General features: G+C 34.0%; 1 protein-coding gene across 1 annotated transcript in view; it reads left to right on the forward strand.

Moving 5' to 3' along the window:
• The first annotated feature begins 4952 nt into the window (after positions 1–4952).
• The window catches only part of LOC134541608 (titin-like), a 449326-nt gene continuing 432894 nt past the window's right edge, over positions 4953–21384 (forward strand). The window contains exon 1 of the mRNA XM_063385159.1: positions 4953–5351. The gene's annotated coding sequence lies outside the window, so the exon portion shown is untranslated. The remainder of the gene's footprint in view (positions 5352–21384) is intronic.

A 21384-nucleotide genomic window follows, 5' to 3' on the forward strand; every position in this document is an offset into this window, starting at 1 on the left:
GCAAACACTGGTTGGTCCGCAGTAAGTGAGCGAACCTCTTCTTGACAGTATTCTATAAGTTCCCACGGATTGTCGTTACGAGTAAACCATGCATGACATCACAGTGAAACGCCAGGCCTGATGGGTTCTTCGCACACTCTCTCGTCTCATATCTTCGTGCATCATGAGCATATGCAAAAATCTTATCACAGTCTTAACAGGGACATTCAAATATTGGTATTCGTTTAAGTATCCTCACCAACACGAGTCTTCTGCAGTAGCAATCTTGGTCATTTGGCGGAGAAAACACTTTGTTTTGCCGGTTATTACATTTTTTTTTAAAATTTATCATTTTTGCATTTTCTTTGTTGCATCTATCACAGCTGAACTTCATGGGATGTCTTATGTTAGCACATTCTCATGTTTCAAGGCACTGGACATGACCGTCTTTCGAGAATATCTTGTCACAGTTACGGCCTCGATGCTCGGTAGTTGCTGACGAATCTGCACACACTGAGTTCTCTTGCAGTGCTGGAACAGTGGGTTCAGCTGTTGGCGTCGTTGGCATTGGGTTCTGAAACAACGATGTTAGAACTTTCATCAAGTTCGGCCTAAATGATGTTGAATATGCTATCAAGTTCCCAATTACAGTCAGTTATTTAATTTATTTGTTCAGACAAATTACACTAGACTATCCTCATACTACTATCATTAGTAACAAACTGAGAGCCCGCCTCTGGCCACAGAATATGTACTTGCAACAACTGGTATAATACATTAAATTAACACAACCGTTATTTACATTTATTTGAACATACGTTTATTTCTTTATGAACTTTGAATTGACCAATATGATTCTAACATTGCTCCAACAGGTCACACTACAATGGCTTCCACTAGCTACACTTGGCTCAAACCAGCTACAGTTACATTTGTGCTCCTACTGGTTCCAATAGCTTCAGCTAGCTCTATAGGACTCCAATGACACCACATGTTTCCAACTAGTTCCAATTGCAGTTATCTTCACTTACATTTTTTGTCTTCAACTTTATCCAATGACTCAAGCTCTTCTAACTAGCTTAAATGTACGAAGTATTTTTAACTGATTTCAATGGCTCCAAATGGCTGATTTCAACAGTCGAATGCAGGTTATATAAGTCATTAATTGTGTTTAGCCCGTTTTCCTTAGTAAAAGATGTAAAGTACATGTTTCTTTGGTGATGGATAAAAAAATTTCAGCATTTAGCGCAACAAGTATTAATCTTAACCTTCTCCCAAAATGTTTGGACCTTTCCACGATGTGTAGTCAAACTTATCCGCTGCTGACTGCTGAATTGCATGTTTATTATTGATATTTATACAATTATTAGACTTTACATTAATATTATCATAATTTATATCATCAAAGCGATTATCATAATTATAATATCCATGAACCATATCCTAAATATAAATTTTATTTCGTCATTTCCATCGTTTTGGTTTAGAGCTTCATAATATTGTTTTGATTTTGTCAGCTTTTCGTGCTTCTATATTGTTCTCAAATTCAAGGAGAGGATTATAAAATGGTATGAATTTTTTTATATTTTTCATGGAGGTAGAACATCTTTATTTTTCCAATGTCTTTTCAATAGTTTCAACAGCTTTCAATTCCAAATCAATAATTTGATCTGAAGAGTGTTGGTAGAATCAGTATTATCATCTTAATGATCATTATATAAGTTTAATATTTTGCCTTCACTCCATTTCCTTGATGTTGTAGGCCCATACTTTTTATCATTAGTTAGGTTGCGCAGATATTGCGATGATTATTTACGAAAACATTTTCACCAAAAGCTTTCTTTCATTGGCTGCAGCTATAAAATTTTTGGTAAGGACGAAAAATACACTCGGTCCTCTCATAATGCTTAGAATGTTTTCTTGAAGTAAACTCTTTGCTGCAGTAACTTCGATGGTAGATTTTCGATAAATATTCAAGCATCGATCCGGAATCCACAATAGCCTCTGCGACCTTTGTCAGATGCAAACTCAAATATTTAATTGTTAACAAATACTTAGATAGAACAATGGAAGAAGAACGAAGTTGCACATACATAGGGGGAAAAATATTTACACTAAATTCTAGTCCATTTCCATGAAACTAACTTGGAAACAAAATAGAACCACTTGAAGCTCGTAAGATCAAAGAGTAAGATAATGCTCTGTGACCAAAGCGATAGAAACGACGCATTAGAATAAATATAAAGTATATTCATGACGTACATGATGATGACGATGATGATGTTGATTATAAGACTGCCAATAGTGATAAAGTCTCTAATGATTTAAAAAAAATATTTGTAATAAACATATAAGGATAAGCTAACTAACATCAGTGTATGAGATTGATTATCGTCGGGGAAAGATCCCAATATTTTTGGCAAAAGTTCAACCTATTCTGAAAATTTATTCACCACCAAAAAAATAGGAATTATAATCTTCGTGAACTAAGAAGTGTGGGCTACATACAATGTATGACTTATATAACTGGCATGCTCCTGTTGGTGCATTACTGTGTAACCATGAACGAATACAAATATATATATACTGAGATAAGACTTTTGCATATGCTCATGATGCACGAAGTCACGAGACGAGAGAATGTGCGAAGACCCCATCAAGCTTCGCGTTTCGCTGTGATAAGTGTCATGGGTGGTTTACTCGTATCGTAAATTTTTTGGAATTCATCGAAAACAGTTAAGTTGAGGTTCGTTCTCCTACTGCGGCCCAACCAGTGTTGCGTTCTGCCAAGCAAAGTGAAGTTAGAGTTTCGTAAGCGCAACGACTTCAACGATGAAACGGATCCGCGGCAAGCAGCTTCATCATTGACTTAACGTGCAAAATAACCTACCTTTCAACTGTTCTCGGCACGATAAGGAAGGGAGGGGCGGGGGTTTAGTGGCCCACAGGAATTAAGAAGCGCCTTACTGAGGGGGTCCCTCTTTAGCTTGGAAAAATCGTGACTTTGAAACAGGGTTAGTAAACGTAAAATTCAAAACTATGTTCTATTAAATTTTCATTATGATTTAATGTTTTCTGCTTGTTTTCGGCGTATAGGCCAAAACATGGACAGTAATACAACATGCAAGCTATATATCCGGAGATGACATGTGTCGGTAAACATCCACGCCCAAAACCTCTCGTGCCGCTTAGACCCTACCTACCCCCCTACCCCCCCCCCCCTCCTTAGCGAGATTCCATGGGCTCCTTTGCAAATCCTACAGATTTGCGTCCCTGAAAACCGCAACTAAATGGTTTCTAACTGGCAAAATTCGCATTCCGTGGAATGTTCCACCCTTTTATTGTCTAAATATTTCTAATGAACTAAACACATGTTTGTGGATTTATAACTAGTTTTAAGAATTATAAAATAAAAAAACTTGAAGAAGTATTGAAAAATGATCGTTTTGTAAAGTATAATTTGTCCCTGAAATGTACTTACTGTAAACCTGAGCCATTTCAAGACCAGGCTTAAAAAACAGCATTCAAGACAATGCATACCGCTTTTCCCTTATTGAACAATATTTAATGGTATGTAATAGATAGTATCGGATGCATCTGTCCCGAAGAGGAAGAATGCCAGGGAAAATAGAGCGACTGACACTTAGCCACATTGATCGCTTGCAACTGAGGACAAGCAGTCTCTGCTCGCTGACGAAATAAAAAAATTTTAATGGCTTATTTCTACTGGTTGTAGTGTAGGATTTATGTTAGCAATTTTGTTTTAAATTTTTTTTAATTTATTGAACTTTCTATTTAATGGAAAAATTATAAAATTGAAGTGACATTTAATTAAATAATTATTTTTGAAACAAAATGATTTTATTTGGTATTTGTGTTGGCCAAGGATCAAAACCGAAGATGGAAATTAATCGAGTTAACCAAAATGGTAACAGGTTGATTTTTATCTTTGATATTTGGATTATTCTATTTTTTTTTATTATCGTTTAAGATCCTCGATGTGGCGCTAAGATGGCTGACAAGATGGAGGATGTTTCTATATTTAACTGTCTGGTGATTGTCGTTAGTGTGCACTAGTGGGTTAAGGTTACATTAGAATTGTAGCAGTGAACTCTAGGAAACGAAAACCACATGACGGATTCAAGATGGTTGCCATGAAGAAAATAATAAATCCCGTGGCGGTAGAGGGGATAACTTTCAGGATTTTAAAGCAGAAAATAATAATATGCATTTAAGAAATCGGAAAGGGTACGTTTCCAGTTTATTTTCTGCGTTGTCTTTGTACAGAAAATCCTGAAAGGTACCCTTTACAAGGGGATACCTTTCCAGTGCATATTTGAATTAAAACCGAAACATTTTAAGAAATCGGAAAGGGTACCTTTCCAGTTTCTACCCAGCTACACTATCGCCACCAAAAGTATGAAAGGTACCCATTCCACAATGGGATACAATTCAACACTACCCCCCCCCCCCCAACTTACCAACACTAAAGTGACGCCAGCAAGAAGGCAACTGAGCAGAGGCATAAGGGGGTAATTTTAAATAATGCATCGGAAATCATGTTTTTAAAGCTACATCCATTAGGCCAGTACGAAGACGGATCAACAATATCGTGGCTTATAAAAAATATATTACATCGGGTCCGTACAAATAATCTGTGAATAAAAATTCACGGCGGGTAAATTATGAACATTTCACCACTGGCTGGTCACATAAAAATTTCACGACGACGAAGGAAGAGAGAATGAATTTCCGAGGAGAGTTTAGTAGGCGAAGGGTTAGTGATGAAACTTGACTCGGGGCTGTATTTTTTTTTTTCCCCCCGTGAAAACATCGTGAAGAGCGTTGATGACGAAGACGCGACCCGCGCCGCGCGGGGTCGGTGGGGTGCGTTCGGAGGGGGGAAAGGGAGGGGCCGGAGGGTGGCTCGGGCGCCCGGAGAGGAGGGAGGGACGCCGCGCGTCCTGCGCGCCAGTTCGCCTCGGACCGCCGTTCGCACAGCGTCGGGACGCTCCCTCCGACCGCTCGGTCCCGGCTTCGACGCCCGCGCCCGGACGCGAGAGGACGCGCCGACGTCTAACAGACCCGCGACGACTTTTTGTTAATTTTCTTTGTTATCTTCCGTCACGAAACGTTCGGAGTCCGACCGGTGTTCCCGAAAAAACTTCTGCAGTTCGAACTAGTTGATAACCGACCTTCGAGCACGTCTGCGAGGGTATCGACCAATCCTTTCTGCGAACTATTTTATGTTACTCGAAGTTTTCACGAAAACAGAAACCAAAGTCCAACTTAGTACGTGGTAAAAAAAAAATTGTGAATGGTAAAGTGACTTTTGTTTTAACATCAACTGCTGTGGACTACATTAGTGGAAGGTAATATATATATATGTGTGTTTTTTTTTCATGTCAATATGGACTACTGTCGTGTTTTACTACAATTTTTTTTTATGATTGTTTTCTTTCCGAGTCTCGTTTATTGTGCAGTGCGGGCGGTTTGTGTATCGATTCCGTCGCCACAGACCGTGTCGTGACACGCACTTGCTATCTGTTTCAGTGGCGGGTTAACCAAGCCCCCCACGCGATTGTGAGCCTTGCTGCCGCTACAACCCCCCCCCCTCCCTTCCTTGCTGTCGTGACCTCCGCACAACCCCGCTGCTCCGCCCGCCAGCTCACGGTTATGTGGCGACCGCGCGCCGAACAAGTCCGTGACACGGCTCACCGCTGGGGTCGGTCCGTCAGGCGATCACCGAACAACTGTTTGGAATACCGTCATTTAATGAGTGCTCCATCGTTTTACCGGTTGCCAGGATATAAACATCGATCTAAAAAGGAAATTTGGAAAATATAAAATATATTTTTTTTCTTTTGAATATTTAAAACCAATGTTTAATCTGAACAAGCGATATTGAAGTTACGGAAATTACGATGGAAGTTGCATTAGACATTTCGTTGGCCCCACAGCAGCTGTGTAAAATAATGATAAAAGAAATCATACTGGTAGCATCGCCAACTAGTTTATAAATACTTTCCTTGTAAAAACGCAGATAAAAATATTTACTGTGTACTTTAATCCGGGATTTCTTCATGCGACTGAGAGAGAGACGGGGTATTCAGCGGCTCAGGAATGGATTTCACAGCCTTATAATTAAATGGTTTTAAACTTAAGTTTTCAAAGCGCAGTCCGCTGTAACATTTATTGATTTTAAATACGATTCCAAATTTATTTAAAAACAATAAATCATGACGTTTAAATAAATATCACTTATCTATTATGTAAGCTTTAACCGACCTTAAAATTAAAACTTGTAATTGTAAATTTTCCATCGTTTTTAATTTTTTATTATTAATTACATTTTTAGCTACAGTATAAATATACATTTATCCTTAAATTTCATAATAAAGGTAGTATTACCCCGCCCTTTGAGGAGTAATCGGGCTGATAACGGTTTGCGCACCGCCTCCAACGCGATTGTAGACCTGCGAACGTCTACTGAACTGGTTTTATAAATTCAACGTCCAGGTCCATCAGGGTTTAGGTTTGAAAGAAAGACTGCATACTGCAGATGTTACCTTGTTGCAAGATCGGGAAAATTTATTCCTAGGTATTATATTCCCGTCCCTAGACACCAAAACCATAATCAACACGAATAAATAATTTTTTTTGGATAAATTAATTGCTGTAAATGTAGAACAAAAATCATATAGAAAAAAACATATACATGAAAATGAAAAATCCGGATGGGTTCGCTAATGGGCAACATCGGATCACGGAAGTATAAATGGGAGCGGTATTAAAAAAAAAATATGTATCACTATAACCTTTTTGTAAAAGAAGTTTTCTTTTAACACTATCATACATCCTAAAAGTAAAATCATTAATGCGTTTTTAAAATGTAATTAAATAACACGAACCAATCCCTCAAGTGTTGAAAAAAAAATAGGAATTTAAGACAAACAAATTAATAACTTTTAGAAACTAATCTACTAAATCCATTGAACATTATTTTTAACATAAGTAATTTAATCAACATTTTTATAAGCTTTTTGTGCTTTCACGTGTTACATAAAACTCACGCCTTGACCAAACGCCAGTAACTTAGATATGTTGCAAGCTACATTCCAACTACTTACCATGTGTTTATTTGGTATAAAGGGAATTTTTTTCACCAAATATAGCCGTTTAATTTAGTTATTTGTTTAGTTTGTGTGTCGGAAAACGACTGAGTCACGATGAATTAATGGACCTCCAAGTCTGAAGTAAGCATAAATCTGGAATTAAAATAGCATGACGATGTGATGTCATAACAAAATAGAAGCACATTATTGTAACAGCTAGATAAAATATGTTACATTAGCACTACTTATTCGTCCACCATTTTGTCTATTACATTAACCCTTTTTAAGAAAAATATCTTATAAAAATTGTTTACTTTCACTTAATTTATTTTAAAAGAACATAAGGCTTTTTTTCCTTAAAATTACTAAAACAACTTTAACAGTTCCCAAATAGTGGTTAGCTTTCCAACGCCAAAGTTTATCCATCGTTTAGATTAAATTCTGAGGCTCCTTTCAGTAACTTCGTGCCCGCAAAACGATGGAAATAGAAACATTTTCTTATCGGAAAGTATGTCGAGTCCGCAAATTTTGTCGAGCTGACGCCAAAGATCTGTAAATGCGATAGGTCAGAAAACGTTTCTATTCGCATCACGTCAATCGCGTCCACCCGTCGCAATGAAGTGATTCCAGATTAGAAGATTATGATTCGCCAGAAAGAAGTTAACGCCCAATATAGACCAGTAAATTGTTTACATAATGGCGTTTAGTCATAGAAGTTCTTTCATAGTGAATTTCCTTCTCTTTAATCTGAGACTAGTCATTTAGTCGAATAGTGCCGTAAAACAGGACGTTGCAATGTAAGTCAGCCCTTAATTTATTTACACCAATTCGGTATTAATGATTTATAAATCATGCTTTAAAAGGGGTACACATCATTAATTTTGATTTTCTTGCCAATTATAAGTAACTCGGAAAGTTCTAGTGACTTAAGACATATATATGTCTATATATATAATTTCAAGTCATCTTTTTTTGTAGGTCTTCAATTGAAATATTAATGCCTGAAGACCATTAAATGTCTTTAAATTTTAAAAAAGAGCTTCTAAAACTTCATATAAACATATTTTTCCAGTAACATGAACACGCAGTATTAAGTTTCTTTTCTAATTTTTTGAAGGTGGCAGCAAGCAAGGCTTTTTGTTAGTGTTTCACGATGATTTTCAGTATTTTAAATATTTTATCTGCCTTTCTGCTGTCAAAGGTGAATTAGGGTTAATATTTTATTTGAATAATGTTAATATTTGAATTAGGGTTAATATTTTATTTGAATTATGTTAATATTTTAATTAGGTTTAATATTTTATTTGAATACCTTTCTTTGCTTCATTTTTAATTAGACTACAGCGTTGAAAAATGAATAATATTACAAATTTAAAAAAAAATAAAGACATATATATATATATATATATTGGGTGCAGTTTGACACATTATTTTGTTTAAAATTAAAAGTAAATTTATAATACTGTACCTAAAACGAATAAGCCAATAATTTAAATCCAAGCTTTGAATTTTAATGGATTGGCTATTACTTACGTGCAATGGAAATCGTGAAGCACACATCCATAATTTTTAATTCGGCATTTTAATATAAATTTATCAAAATCTTAGTATAACCTGTTAGGTTCAAATGGTAATTAAAAAAACAATGCCTTGGTAATCAGTCCATTATTTGTATATCTCTTAGAAATTTAATTTTCAATACCACCAGGATTGAAAAATTAGTTCAATAAATCAATTTAGAATTTTTACATTTAGTTTTAGAGTTACGTGCAAGTATAATCGGTGTTTGTATGTTCGATATTGTAATCTTTTGTTATAGTTTGAACTCATAATTTACCGTTTTTATAGCTCGTGTTCCCGCATCGTCTATTTAGTCTCTCGTATTTGGAAAAACGGGATGTATTGGGACGTAGATGATTTATTGAAGGTCGTTGTTTACATTTTGGTTCTTTCATGTGTAAACATAAATCAAAACATTAGGTCGGTGCAAGGCTTTGAAGCAAAACACGTCATCAATCTGATAATGTGACTCTAAATATGAAACTTTTAAAACTACTGCACAGCATTTGAAACTGCTGCAAATAGATTTAAAAAAATGCAGTTTCAAAATTTTTCTATTAAGATTGTATAAATTCGTAGTTTTTAACCGTGTCATATACAAAATATTGAATAAATATGCGTAGTTTTCCAAATAAACTTTTTCTTATTTTTTACACTACATAAGACAGATAGATAGATAATTTCTGATTTCACTTTTAAAAAGGTGACATATCAATAAAATATTTATTTTAACATTCTTAAAGAGAAACAAATTAATTTTAATGCTACTAATTATATATAATATTAAAAAAATGTATTTTATGACAGTCAACAATTTTAATTTTGTTCGACCAAACCACCTATATGTCTTTCATGTCCTTTAAAAAAGCGTGTATTTCTGTAAGGTTTACTTAGTTTAAGGAACTGTATATATTAATAAACAAGGAACATGACACTCTTTACAATGGAATTTTCTTAAGCCAAAAGCAATGCGTGCAAATTTAGGGAACAGTCTACAAATAACAACTATTGGAGGTACTGGGACAACACGATTCAAAAATGCCCGGGTAAGAATCCAAATCATGTATTGCTGAGAACTCTGTTTTGTCGTGATACAGTTGTTTTCATGTAAATGTAAGTATTTACAAACATTAATAATTTTTACATGAATATTTCTGTTCAGTTTGCAAAAAAAATACAGTTAACTGTAACACTGAGCGAGATGAAGCAGCGGTAAAACTTTGGACTTGCGATGGGAAAAACACTAGTTCAGATCCTGGAACATTCATCGTGATTCCGGTTTTCTATGATATCCCAAAAAATTGCTCGAGTCAAGAGCTGGGATGATACTTTATTGTGACCCGTGTCCGCCTATTCTACGTGCTCTTTTTTTAAGCGCAGGGTCACCAAGAGTGAAACTGTCTTGAACTATCCACGCACCTTTCTCCCTCTGCGCAAGGAATAGAACGTGACCCTTTGGGACTTTGATCGACGACTCTATAGTTGTGCAAAGGAAAAATAAGTATTAAGGCATTCTGCACGTCACTTTACCTCTTACAATAAGAGCGTAATTTTTCATGGAATCCTCGATTTTAAGTAGGCTATAAAGGCATTCGGCACGTCACTATACCTCTTCAAAAATGAGCGTAATTTTTCATGGAATTCTCGATTTTAGCCGTTTTTCTTTGACCAAAAAGTATTAGGTAAATAAGAAATTCATGGCGGAATTTTATTAGTTCTTAAATACAATTTGAAATCAATTGCCTTTAAGAAATATCTAGTGGTTTGGTAGTGACTGCTCAGCAAAGGTGGCTTTTTTATTTACTCTTCGACGAAGGAAATACTTAGTTAATTGACAGTGTTGTCCGTAGAATAAATGTGTGTTATATTCACTGTAGAATGTTGTGCCTCACTCTCGCAAACAGCAATGCACATAAGGAGAAAGAACATAACCTGGAACATGTACTCTTAGATAAAAAAAAATTTCGTTAAAGCAAATAATATTTTTTGATTGAGATTTGCTAGTTTTATTTACCATCACAAATGTTTTAGCCTAGTTACATAATATATGGTTTAGTATTACATACTTCATTTAAAGAATAACTTATTAAAAATATTAGCAACAGTAATTTATTAACATGCTGAGTAACAAAATAAAATGTTAAAAACATTAAAAAGAAAAGTTATATCGTTCTAAAAATTTTCAATTAATTATATCATATTTTCTTGTGTGTCTGCGTTTCTGCGTGAATTCATTAAATAAATTATTTTGTTTGACCCTAGACGATGTTACCTAGGTACTACTACAAAAAATTACGATTTATTAATGAAAAAAATTGCTTGAAAGAAAATAGTCTGTAACTAATGCGTAAAAAAAACATTGTAAAAAAGACTACGATTATAACCGACTTTTTGCAACCTAAGTAAACACCAGCAGCTTGTAGCCAATTACGAAGAGAAGTAATTTTTAACCAGAATGTGTATTTTGTCATTTAAAAAATGATTAATTAACCGTCAATTTATACTGTTTCACTCTTTTTGATGCAATGGAAATAAAATCCAAATAATACTGATGGACACACATGCAGCTATAATACACGAACGTTAATAATAAATAATGTAATTTGCAATAAATTTCAAAATGACTGTACGTACTCTGTTATTTCAGGATCTAAAGTTATTTTATTGTCAGTTTAATGTGTATAACACAGTATGTAATTTATATTTAATTAACTGTACTATTCATACTTTTATTATAAAATTGCCAAGTTTTTTCACGTTTCCGTTGAATATATATTTTTTACTTTTTATATTTAATAACAGGCACGTTATTTGTAATGTTCAAAACAAAACAATAAATATTTACCTGCTGGTTTATGCTTCAAAAACTTGAAAACGAAACCGGAGATTTATGAAAATGAAATACCATTCCTTTTTTAAAAAATTTACATTTACAGAATGCCTTCTGAAATGCTTCTCAAATAAATAAAAAAATTAAACTTTTTCCTTCTATTTTGATTTTTTTTATTAAGTGCTTCCGTAGCGTTCCATTGCTTTTATATTTTCCAGCAGTAAAATCTGGATTAAAAAAAAGACTACAGATGATACAAGTGGTAATATTTAATCCAGTTCGTTGAAATCAAAAGTTTTTTTTTTAAATTTCAATCTCAATTTATATAAATAGAAAAAATGACTATGTAGTTACTTTTAATTTTTAATGAAAAAGCAAAAGTATAAAACTACTAGAGATATAATTATTTGAAGGGTATAACATCATTAAGTGTGGCTTTTTTTTATGAAGCCATGTAATAAACAAAAGGGTCGTTGCATGGTACTGGTGTCGGCGCCCACGGGTCGTTATCACAACGCTGAAATACCATAACGCCGAATTTCAAAATTGACCACAACGCCGACAGCTAGAAAACTGCTGTGTACCACAACACCGAAATAACAACTGAATGAATTTGTGTGTGTTTCTTAAATGTACCTTAACGCCGAAATACCACAATCAAACCTAACCTAACCTAACCTAGCGTAATATAACCTAACCTATCTTAACCTAGCCTATCCTAGGCCAGCCTAACCTAACCTATTCTAACCAAACCTCGTATAACCTAACCTAGTCTAACCTAACCTAGTCTAACATAACCTAGTCTAACCTAACCAAGTCTAACCAAACCTCGTCTAACGTAACCTAGTCTAACCTAACCTAGTCTAACCTAACATAACCTTTGTGGCAGTCCTGGAATGACATTTTTCGGCGTTGTGGTAATTCGGCGTTGTGGTACATATCAGTTTTCTAGCTGTCGGCGTAGTGGTCAATTTGGCATTTCGGCGTTGTGGTATTTCGGCGTTGTGGTGCGTCCCCGGCGTCTACGTGCTGAATGACGTCACGCTTCTGACGCTGCTCCGGCCACTCCGACGTCACATCCGCGATAATGGATTCCTTCATATCGTGTGAATGACGTCACGCCCATTATATTGAAAGATATATTAATGTCAACTCATTTATCTCATTGGATTTAATATAATACTTTCTATTAATAAATTGTTAAATAAAAATTACCGATATAATTATTTAAGAATTGTTTACGTAAAACGTAAAAGAATCCCTCGTTTTAAACCCGCCGAAACGACAAAAACTTATATAAATAAGTTTTTAATTATTAAAAAAATTCCAATATCATAAATAAATAGCTACATTAGAGGTTTAGGATGTTCCCCGTTCAGTTCGTGATAGATGAAATAAAAAAAAATCACAGTGTAACTTTCCTCCATAACGTCCACTAGCAAACTCACCCTGTCGCTAATACCTAGGCATACGTTTACTTCGATTGATTCTTGCAATGGCAAACATGAAGTAAAAACATTTTTTAGACATACGTCTTTGTTGGTTTTCACTGATATTACATAGAAAATCCGCCAGAAAGGGGAAAAAAAACAAACACAGAATACAAGTCAAAATCATCAGATGTAAAATGTTAATAATAATTCCGTAAACGTCATGACTCAAAAAAAAAATCAAAGCACATATGAAAACAGTTGGCTGACATAGACAAGAGAGTTGCAACAAGAACAGTAATTAGAGACAATCAACGTTCTTGTTGAAACATAGCGACCCACATTTGAACCAAGCGATGAAACCTAACAGATATTCTGGACAACACGGACGAGCGCAGTAGACATTCTAAGACAAAACAGATGCTACGTACAGATGTGACATTTCGGGAACAAACATTTGATCCCTAATGATGGTCAAAAGGATATATATATATATATATAAAGACAAACCCTATTGTGACGTCACGGTAGGAATATTGACTTTTTCACAGAGAAGATATTTACTTTAAATAATAATAATTTAAAGAAATATTTAACTGCTTAATTTGACGACCTTCAATCAATTAAGTTATCAGCGATATTCCCGTCTCAAAAAACCTGGATGGCGATAAGAATTTGAGACAGTTCATTTATTTTATATAGTTACTAGTTGGAGTACCCATGGTTCGCTACGGTAGTACACAGGCAGAACATTCTCGCACTGTCCCTCCACGTTGGTACGCCATTACCACATCTCTAATGAAAAAAAAAATGAAAAAATGTGATACCCGTTGCCATGGATACGCAGAAGGTATCGACAATGCAACAGCTGTTGCCATTATTTAAGAATCAACAATTTAGAAGTGAAATTTCATCACGAAGCATTAAAATTGTGCTCTAAGTGGTGATTTTCTCGAAAAAAAATTAATTTGACAGTGACCTTTCTCGTGGTTCGAAGGTCATTAATGCGCCAACTTTCATCGATATCGGAGTAAAACTATAGATTTGTAAAGGAAATGTACAAACGGAAAACACTTTATATATAACTACATTAATACACATATTTAGTCTTCCTACCAAACTTACACTCATTTTCACTTAAACATAAAAATAGAAGCCAAACACGAACCAAGTTTTTATGGATCCCAATTAATTTAATTCAATGAAATTCATGTCTTAAATAAAACAAAAATTTTTTACGGACTTTAGACGAGACCTTTAATTCTACTTAAAATATTGGTTGTTAATTTATATTAAGGTTAAAAAGTAACTAAGTTATTGATTTATCACTTTTCTTTCGGATATAGTATAAACTATGTAATATAAAACTTAAATTATTTTAACTCGATTCGGTGGAAAAATATTTCAGACAGTATAAATTCACATTATTTTTTGTTTTAAATTTGCTTGCATATGTGTTAGTATGTTAGAGTGTTTGCTATGCTTTAAAGATTGTCCTTAACCACTTGGTTTGCCAATTGTATGTTCAAGTAATAACTTTTGTACAAAAGCGTTTTCTATAGAGTTTCACAAACGATAAATTTGTGTTATTTTAAGTGTGACAGTAAATTGAAAAACTTACAGTTTGTGTACTACTATATTTACGTTAGGTAGTTAAACCTCGGTTAACCGTCACTTTTGTAACTAGGGGGTGGATGGAAAGCTAAAATCGACGGATAATAAAAAGAGGCTGAAACAAATCACTTACAGAGCTCAAAACAATGTAATAAATCAAAATAAGTAAAAAATTACAGTTATAATAAAGATAAAATAAAACAGATATTTTAAAATACTGAAAATATATTTTAAAAAGTGTTAAAAAATTTGTTTCCATTGTTTAAACCTTAACTTAAGAAATGCACCACGCCACTTCATTGCCCACAATATGTTCATAGCTGTAGAGGTTGTCCGTTGTTCGAAATATTTGAGGGTATTTTCGAACGCACACTTTACTAACCCCTTTTGCTCAGCACTATACTGTTGCTAAACAAGATCGATGATCTGATCATCTGCAAGTTCTTTATTGGTAACAGCAGCAGCGTTACCTCCGACGAGCCATTTCTCTGCGTCAGCAGGCTGGATATAATTATGGAGAGTTGGCAAATGTGTGTCTGAATTTGCAGTGTCTGACTCATCAGTTTCTGGAAGTTCTTGCTTTTGGTTTAGGCTAAGACCAAGCTTTTTCCATAATTTTTGTAGTGTTTTTTTTTTCTCGCAAGCTTCAGCACCTGTCTAAATTACATCTGTTGTGTTAAGGCTTTTCTTTGATTCAAAAAGACCACAACACTTGGCCCTCAAGCCGCGATTCGCTCCCTCCCGCTCCCTCCCGCTTCCTCCCGCTCCCTCCCGCTCCCTCTCTCTCTCTCTCTCTCTCTCTGTCTCTCTATCTCTATCTCTCAGCGACTAGACAGAGCTCAAGTCAGCACACGCCCTTGCACGCCAGGACTCCCTAGCGGCCAGAGGCGGAACTTCTTTCAACACGTCGTTATGAGTGCACTAGCTGAATGCAAACTAAAGTCTCTTAAAACACTTAAATTACTAATAATAAATTATGATTATGGCCGTGTTATTTAAAACTGAAAGCAAATGTAAAAATATTAAACACAACAACCAAAAATAAAAATAAAATATCTTTAAGTGCCAGTTAACAACTTAAATATACGTTACAAACATAAACACTAAAATGAAAAAAAAAATTAAATAAAAAAAATCTAACCAAATAAAAATTAAGATTATAACAATATCATAAAAATTATACTGTCTTTTCCTGCGTCCTGAGGCTACCGTGCAGCGCGCGCCTAAATAGTAAAACTAAAATACATACTCTTCAATCAAAATATATACGTTATTCATATTCAGTTTCTTACCGCCAGCTTAATTTTCTTTAATATATGATTTATGACTATTAAAACTCATGTTCCCCGATTCAACACTGCCTTTGGGGTATGCTTTTGAAATGTGGTAAATTCACACTTCGAAAATATTCATTTATGTCATTCATACTCAGTTTCTTAAATCCACCTTTATGTGCAATGGAGATATTATTATTAATGATAAAAAAACTTACAATTTTTCAACTTCTTAAATGTCTAATTCCGATAAATTTAAGATGAATTAGTAACTATGTATTATTATTTTTATTTTTTATTTACAAACATTATATTTAGTAGATTCAGATGTAGAAAGTTTTATTAAAAGCAAACTTACCCCTCTTACACCCATTATGCACGGAACCTCGCAAATTGGTTAGTTAATAATGTGTGTTTTATTATTTGTACTATTCTAACCAAATAATTTAAGTTGTACTTTATCAGTTTGAGATAAACTATTCGTGAAAAAATCCAAACTCAAGCATTTAAAAAACTAATTTTTAAAAACAAAACGTATATAATACTGAACGCTAAGAATTATTTTTATAGGATAGCTCTTTATGTACTTAAAAACTAGGATTCAAATTTACATATTTCCACCAGTAAAGGAGTAAAAATGTGTAAAAATATCATTTTTATATAATTATATATTTGAAACTAATCAAGCATATGATAACATATGTATGTTGCCAATAACAAATAAATGGAAATTGCCAAACTCAGTTAAACAGTTTTGAGAAATTTCACCCTTAGGGGTGAACAAGGGTTCAAAATATTTTTTAGATAAATGAATTTATTTCCGAAATAATATAAGTATAGTAAAATATTATGTGGACCAATGATAAACATACAAAAACTACCATCTCAATGTTTACCATCTTCCAAAATTCAATCCCTAAGAGCTGAAAAAATGGTGAATACGGTTTTAAGCTTAATAATTATAACTCTGAAACTAAATAAGTATAGTAAATAATGTTGCGTATCAATAATAAACATACAAAAACTACCAAACATATTTCGGTCATTTTACGAAATTCAATCCCTACAGGATGAAAAAAAGAAGTTGACAGTATTAAGATGAACAGTTATAACACCAAATTTATTTTAAAAAAATTAAAGGTGTTGCAAGGGATTGAACAAAGACCTGGGTTTGGTATAAGAAAATTAATAAAACTTCCCTATCGTGTACACTACCGAATACTTTCTTATTTTGTTTAACTTACAAAATATTTACTTGAACTATTGTTAAAATAAATTTTTATCTAACAACTATTACTGCAAAGGGTGAAAATATCAACTTTTCTAAGTATAAAATGATCATTTATATTTTTTAATATATTTACTATGTAATAGGTTATAATTTATTGTAAAAATTCTAAACACTATCTAAAATTTGGCTGAAATAATTTATAATGAAATGAATTCATACCATAAAAGCCTAAGTTGTTTTTTAAAAAAAATTAATTATATCATGGTATCAAATTCATTCGAATTTATTTTAAAACATCTTCATATTATCTAAAACCTTCATTAAAAGCAAATTTGTTACGACCACGTTATAAGTGCAAGGGATGAAGAATAATGTTTAAAGCTTAAAACAATTAAATTAATGCTTTATATGCCATATAACATGAAATTCGTTCTTAGTTATTCAATCGTGGATACATTGAGTTTAAAAATCGTCGTCATATTTTCGCTTCTTGGAAAATAAGCAACTATCTAATCGATTATTTTGCAATTTTGGAGAACATAAATATGTTACGTACATTTAGTTCTTAAAATGTTTCATATGTTCATAGATGTTTCCAAAATATTTCCAGAAGAAAGAGGTGCTTCGAAATCTACCTACGCCCGTAGGCTGTACTGAAAGGAATTTTTTTTTACTCGTCTTCCTAAAGCCAAGTTCAGTGTTTTAACATTGCCATGTCGTTTGGTCCACTGCCCAAACAATAAATATTACAGGTTCTTCCTAATCTTTCTTTTGCTTCATTTATTTATATTATTATTTCTGTATTTTGCATGCGTATTACTAAACCATAACAATTGGTTCACCTGTAACATTGAACGTTTTTTTTAATTTTGTTGACTATTCTGTAACACTTGATTTCTCTCCGACCAACTTTTTTTAATACCATACCAATACCAATAAGAAATTTATTGAGTTATTTTCATGAAATTAATACAGGGCCCCAAGTGTTTTTAAAAAATTAAAAAGTTTTTAATTTATGCTCTTAAAACATTATTGGTAGAACACCATATGTATAATAAACCATTTTAAAATATTCATGAACTGTAAATTATATCGGGCATCTGATGTCCGTGCTCTTTAACTAATTGTTAATGTTCAATAAAATTGACCTCACATCTTTCCATCAGGTCTCAATAAATTCAAGTGATTTATTGACAGATTTCTTTCTTCAATTCATCTAACGTATGAGGTTTGGCCACGTGAACATGCGACTTGAGGTATCCTAATGGGAAAAAAAATCACATACAGACAAGTCAGGAGACCGAGGAGGGCATAAAACCACACCAAAATCTCGAAATGAGACGGTTAAGAAACAGGTAACGAAGAACAGACATAGATACTCTGGCGGTGTTTGCCGTGGGCCCATCTGGCGGAAAGAACAAATCTTGAATATCCACACCTCTTCTGGGTAATTCTGATATGAACGGTAACGGTAACCCAATTTTCTTCAAACAAATACTGACAAATGACGCAAAAAAGTTCCCGCCGCGCACAAAAACATTACCTTATCTATGAAGCGGTTTTTCATGGAATACTCGCGGATTTTTTTGCCAGCCCAATAAAACAAAAAAAAAATTGCTTGTTAACGGCGCCATTGAGGTGGAAATGGGCTCCATCACTCATTTCCAACAACATGTTTTTTCCATTCTGCTCACAAAGTTCAAGCCCTTGTTGTGCAGAATTACAGAGTTGGAGGGTAATCTATTACATTCAATTCCTGCACATCCGCTGTTTTATATGTGTGAAAATGTAATCCACCATGAAAAATCCGCCTTAACGTCCGATTAAGGTTGAAGTGCAGCTGCATCACGACGAGCAAAGCGGCGTGGGTTTCGCAGTATCGCCCGTTCAACCTTTGCAACGTGCAACGTTGTCTGAAGCACGCACAGTACGTTGACGGCCGGGTGGATTTTTTTTTTTCATTACTGAGCCTGCTGGTTGAAAACTAAGAATCTTAACTACGTAGCATGATAAACAAACCTATTGCCAGGTTGGGTTTAAAGAGAATGTCACATTGGACCACTGCAAAACTAGGCAATGTGTGTTGATAACAAACAAAAATTTCTGGCTTAAATATACAGAGAGATATAAAGGATTACACCACGTTTTTGTGGCTTATCATATACTTGGTTTAAAACAATGTATGTATTCTTTAAGCACTTAAACACCGTGGCTTTTTTCGGCATAGTTACTGACCCTGGACCTGAGGAACCCATGAAAGCAATAATTTTTTATATAACAGAATTTTTTTCATGTATTTTATATCTGTGCATTGACAGAACTGTATTAGTAATTTTTTATTATGTCGATATTACTAATAGCCTACAGTATATAGTAGTGTTTTGTTTCGTTAAAAAATTTGCACGTATTTAAGATATTTATAAATAAAGATTTTAAATACAATATTTAACACATAGAATCAATAATAACATTGTAAATCAATGTAGTTAAAGGATAAAGTATAGTTTTTATTAGAAACGATGGCATAAATATTCTGACATTGCATTCTCTTGGTACTAGGTTACACAGTCGTTGGACAATTTTAAGGAACACTGAAGGCAAAATGGTATTTGCTTTGACTACATTCGTATGATATCTTCCTATCTTTTCCTGTGGAGCACAAGTGTATCGTCTGAGTTTATTAAGATGAACTGTCGTTAATGTATTGTCGTCCACACCAAAACTTTCCCAATTTGCCAATTTCAGGTCTGTTCTTCATAGAAGGTTCTTCATATCATCTTCGTATATGGGACACGATGAATACCTTAATCTATTCTCATCCAACTTGACATTTGTTCAGTGTACTGTTTCACCGCACATTTTTTCACCAAATGAAAGTCCCCATAACTCACGTTGCTCTTCTTTTGGTATTTGCAGGCCATTTTAGGCATGGCACATGTGTAACGATATTGTTATGAGAGGTCGTGTTGTTTTTATTGGCCCTATAGAATATCATTTTTAACGATTTTTATCGTAATAGTTTAATGTTTGAAAGCTTGCACCGTGTTCGTTTGAGCGAGTTTCACTTGCGATTGAACTATTTTCATCTTCTGGAATTTCTTCTTCTGATTGCTCCGGCTCTGAGTGATGATCACTTTTAATTGCGAAATCTTGAGGAAATTAATCGTAAATAAGATTTCTGACATCACTAAACATTTCTTCCAAACAATGAGAAATTTTTTTTTAAAAGTTAGAATCACTAACACGTACTTGTTTCCGTAGTCCAGAAAAACTTGTCAATCATCGCGTAAGTAAATGCCAGAATTTCACATTTACTGGACCTGAGTTTCACAAACACAATACACCTGGTTTACTGAACAACAGTTTCTGGCTGAATGGCAGCTCTCCACCAAAACACTCCCTCGTTTCTTGTCAGACTGCAGTTTGAAATAATAAAAACGTGGCGTTACAAAAAAAAATTGCTATAGGCTCTCAGAACCAGGGACATTATTTGAGAATAGATATACATAAAATTACCAGCGCAAACTGCTTCACTTTATGATAATGTTATGTACAATTATATACAAATGTCGTTCAAATCATAAATAAAAATGTAAATGTTTAAATCCATAACCTTTGAAAGTAGAGGCTTTAGGAATATAAAGTACATAATAATGATAGTACAAACATGAGTGTGTCAGCAACATTAAAAATACGTAAACACTGTCTTATATTATTGAAATGTTACTTATTTGCTGAAGGGGCTATAATTTTCGAGCGTTACAAAAATTTCTATAGCATGAGGGGAATAGTTAGGTACATGGTAGGGGAACCGTTACATGAGGAGATTGCGGCAGCGGAGACACCATTCCAACGCATGCGCTAGCAGTCGAACGGGAAGATTGGAAAGAGAGGGAGAAGGGATACGAACGCAGCAGAGCATGCTATATGCTAGTTGTAACGGCCGGTCGAGGAGACAGCAGGGGAGAGGTAGAATATAAGCAGCACATGATGATACGGAGTTTTCGTTTCACTGCTTGTGTTTGTCTACTCCTGAGTTTACGTAGAGGTAAACGATTTACGCTGCCATATTTATTTTATTTTATTTAAAGTATCTGCAATGTATTTATTCGTGTGGAAAAGAGTTATTGATTTGTGCAATTAACTTTATAAGTATCGTTGATTTGTATGTGAATAATTTTACTGAAAATATTAAAAATACGTATAGATTTAAGAGGTTAGCTTTATATGTGTTATTTATCTTGATATGTAAATACCGTCATTTTAATTTTAAAACGACTTATAGACTTGTGATACAGACTTTGAAAAATTTAATTTATGTTCTATTTTTTTCATTTCAGATAATACTCTT

This window comes from Bacillus rossius (assembly GCF_032445375.1).
Source record: "Bacillus rossius redtenbacheri isolate Brsri chromosome 4 unlocalized genomic scaffold, Brsri_v3 Brsri_v3_scf4_1, whole genome shotgun sequence".
NCBI lineage: Eukaryota > Metazoa > Arthropoda > Insecta > Phasmatodea > Bacillidae > Bacillus > Bacillus rossius.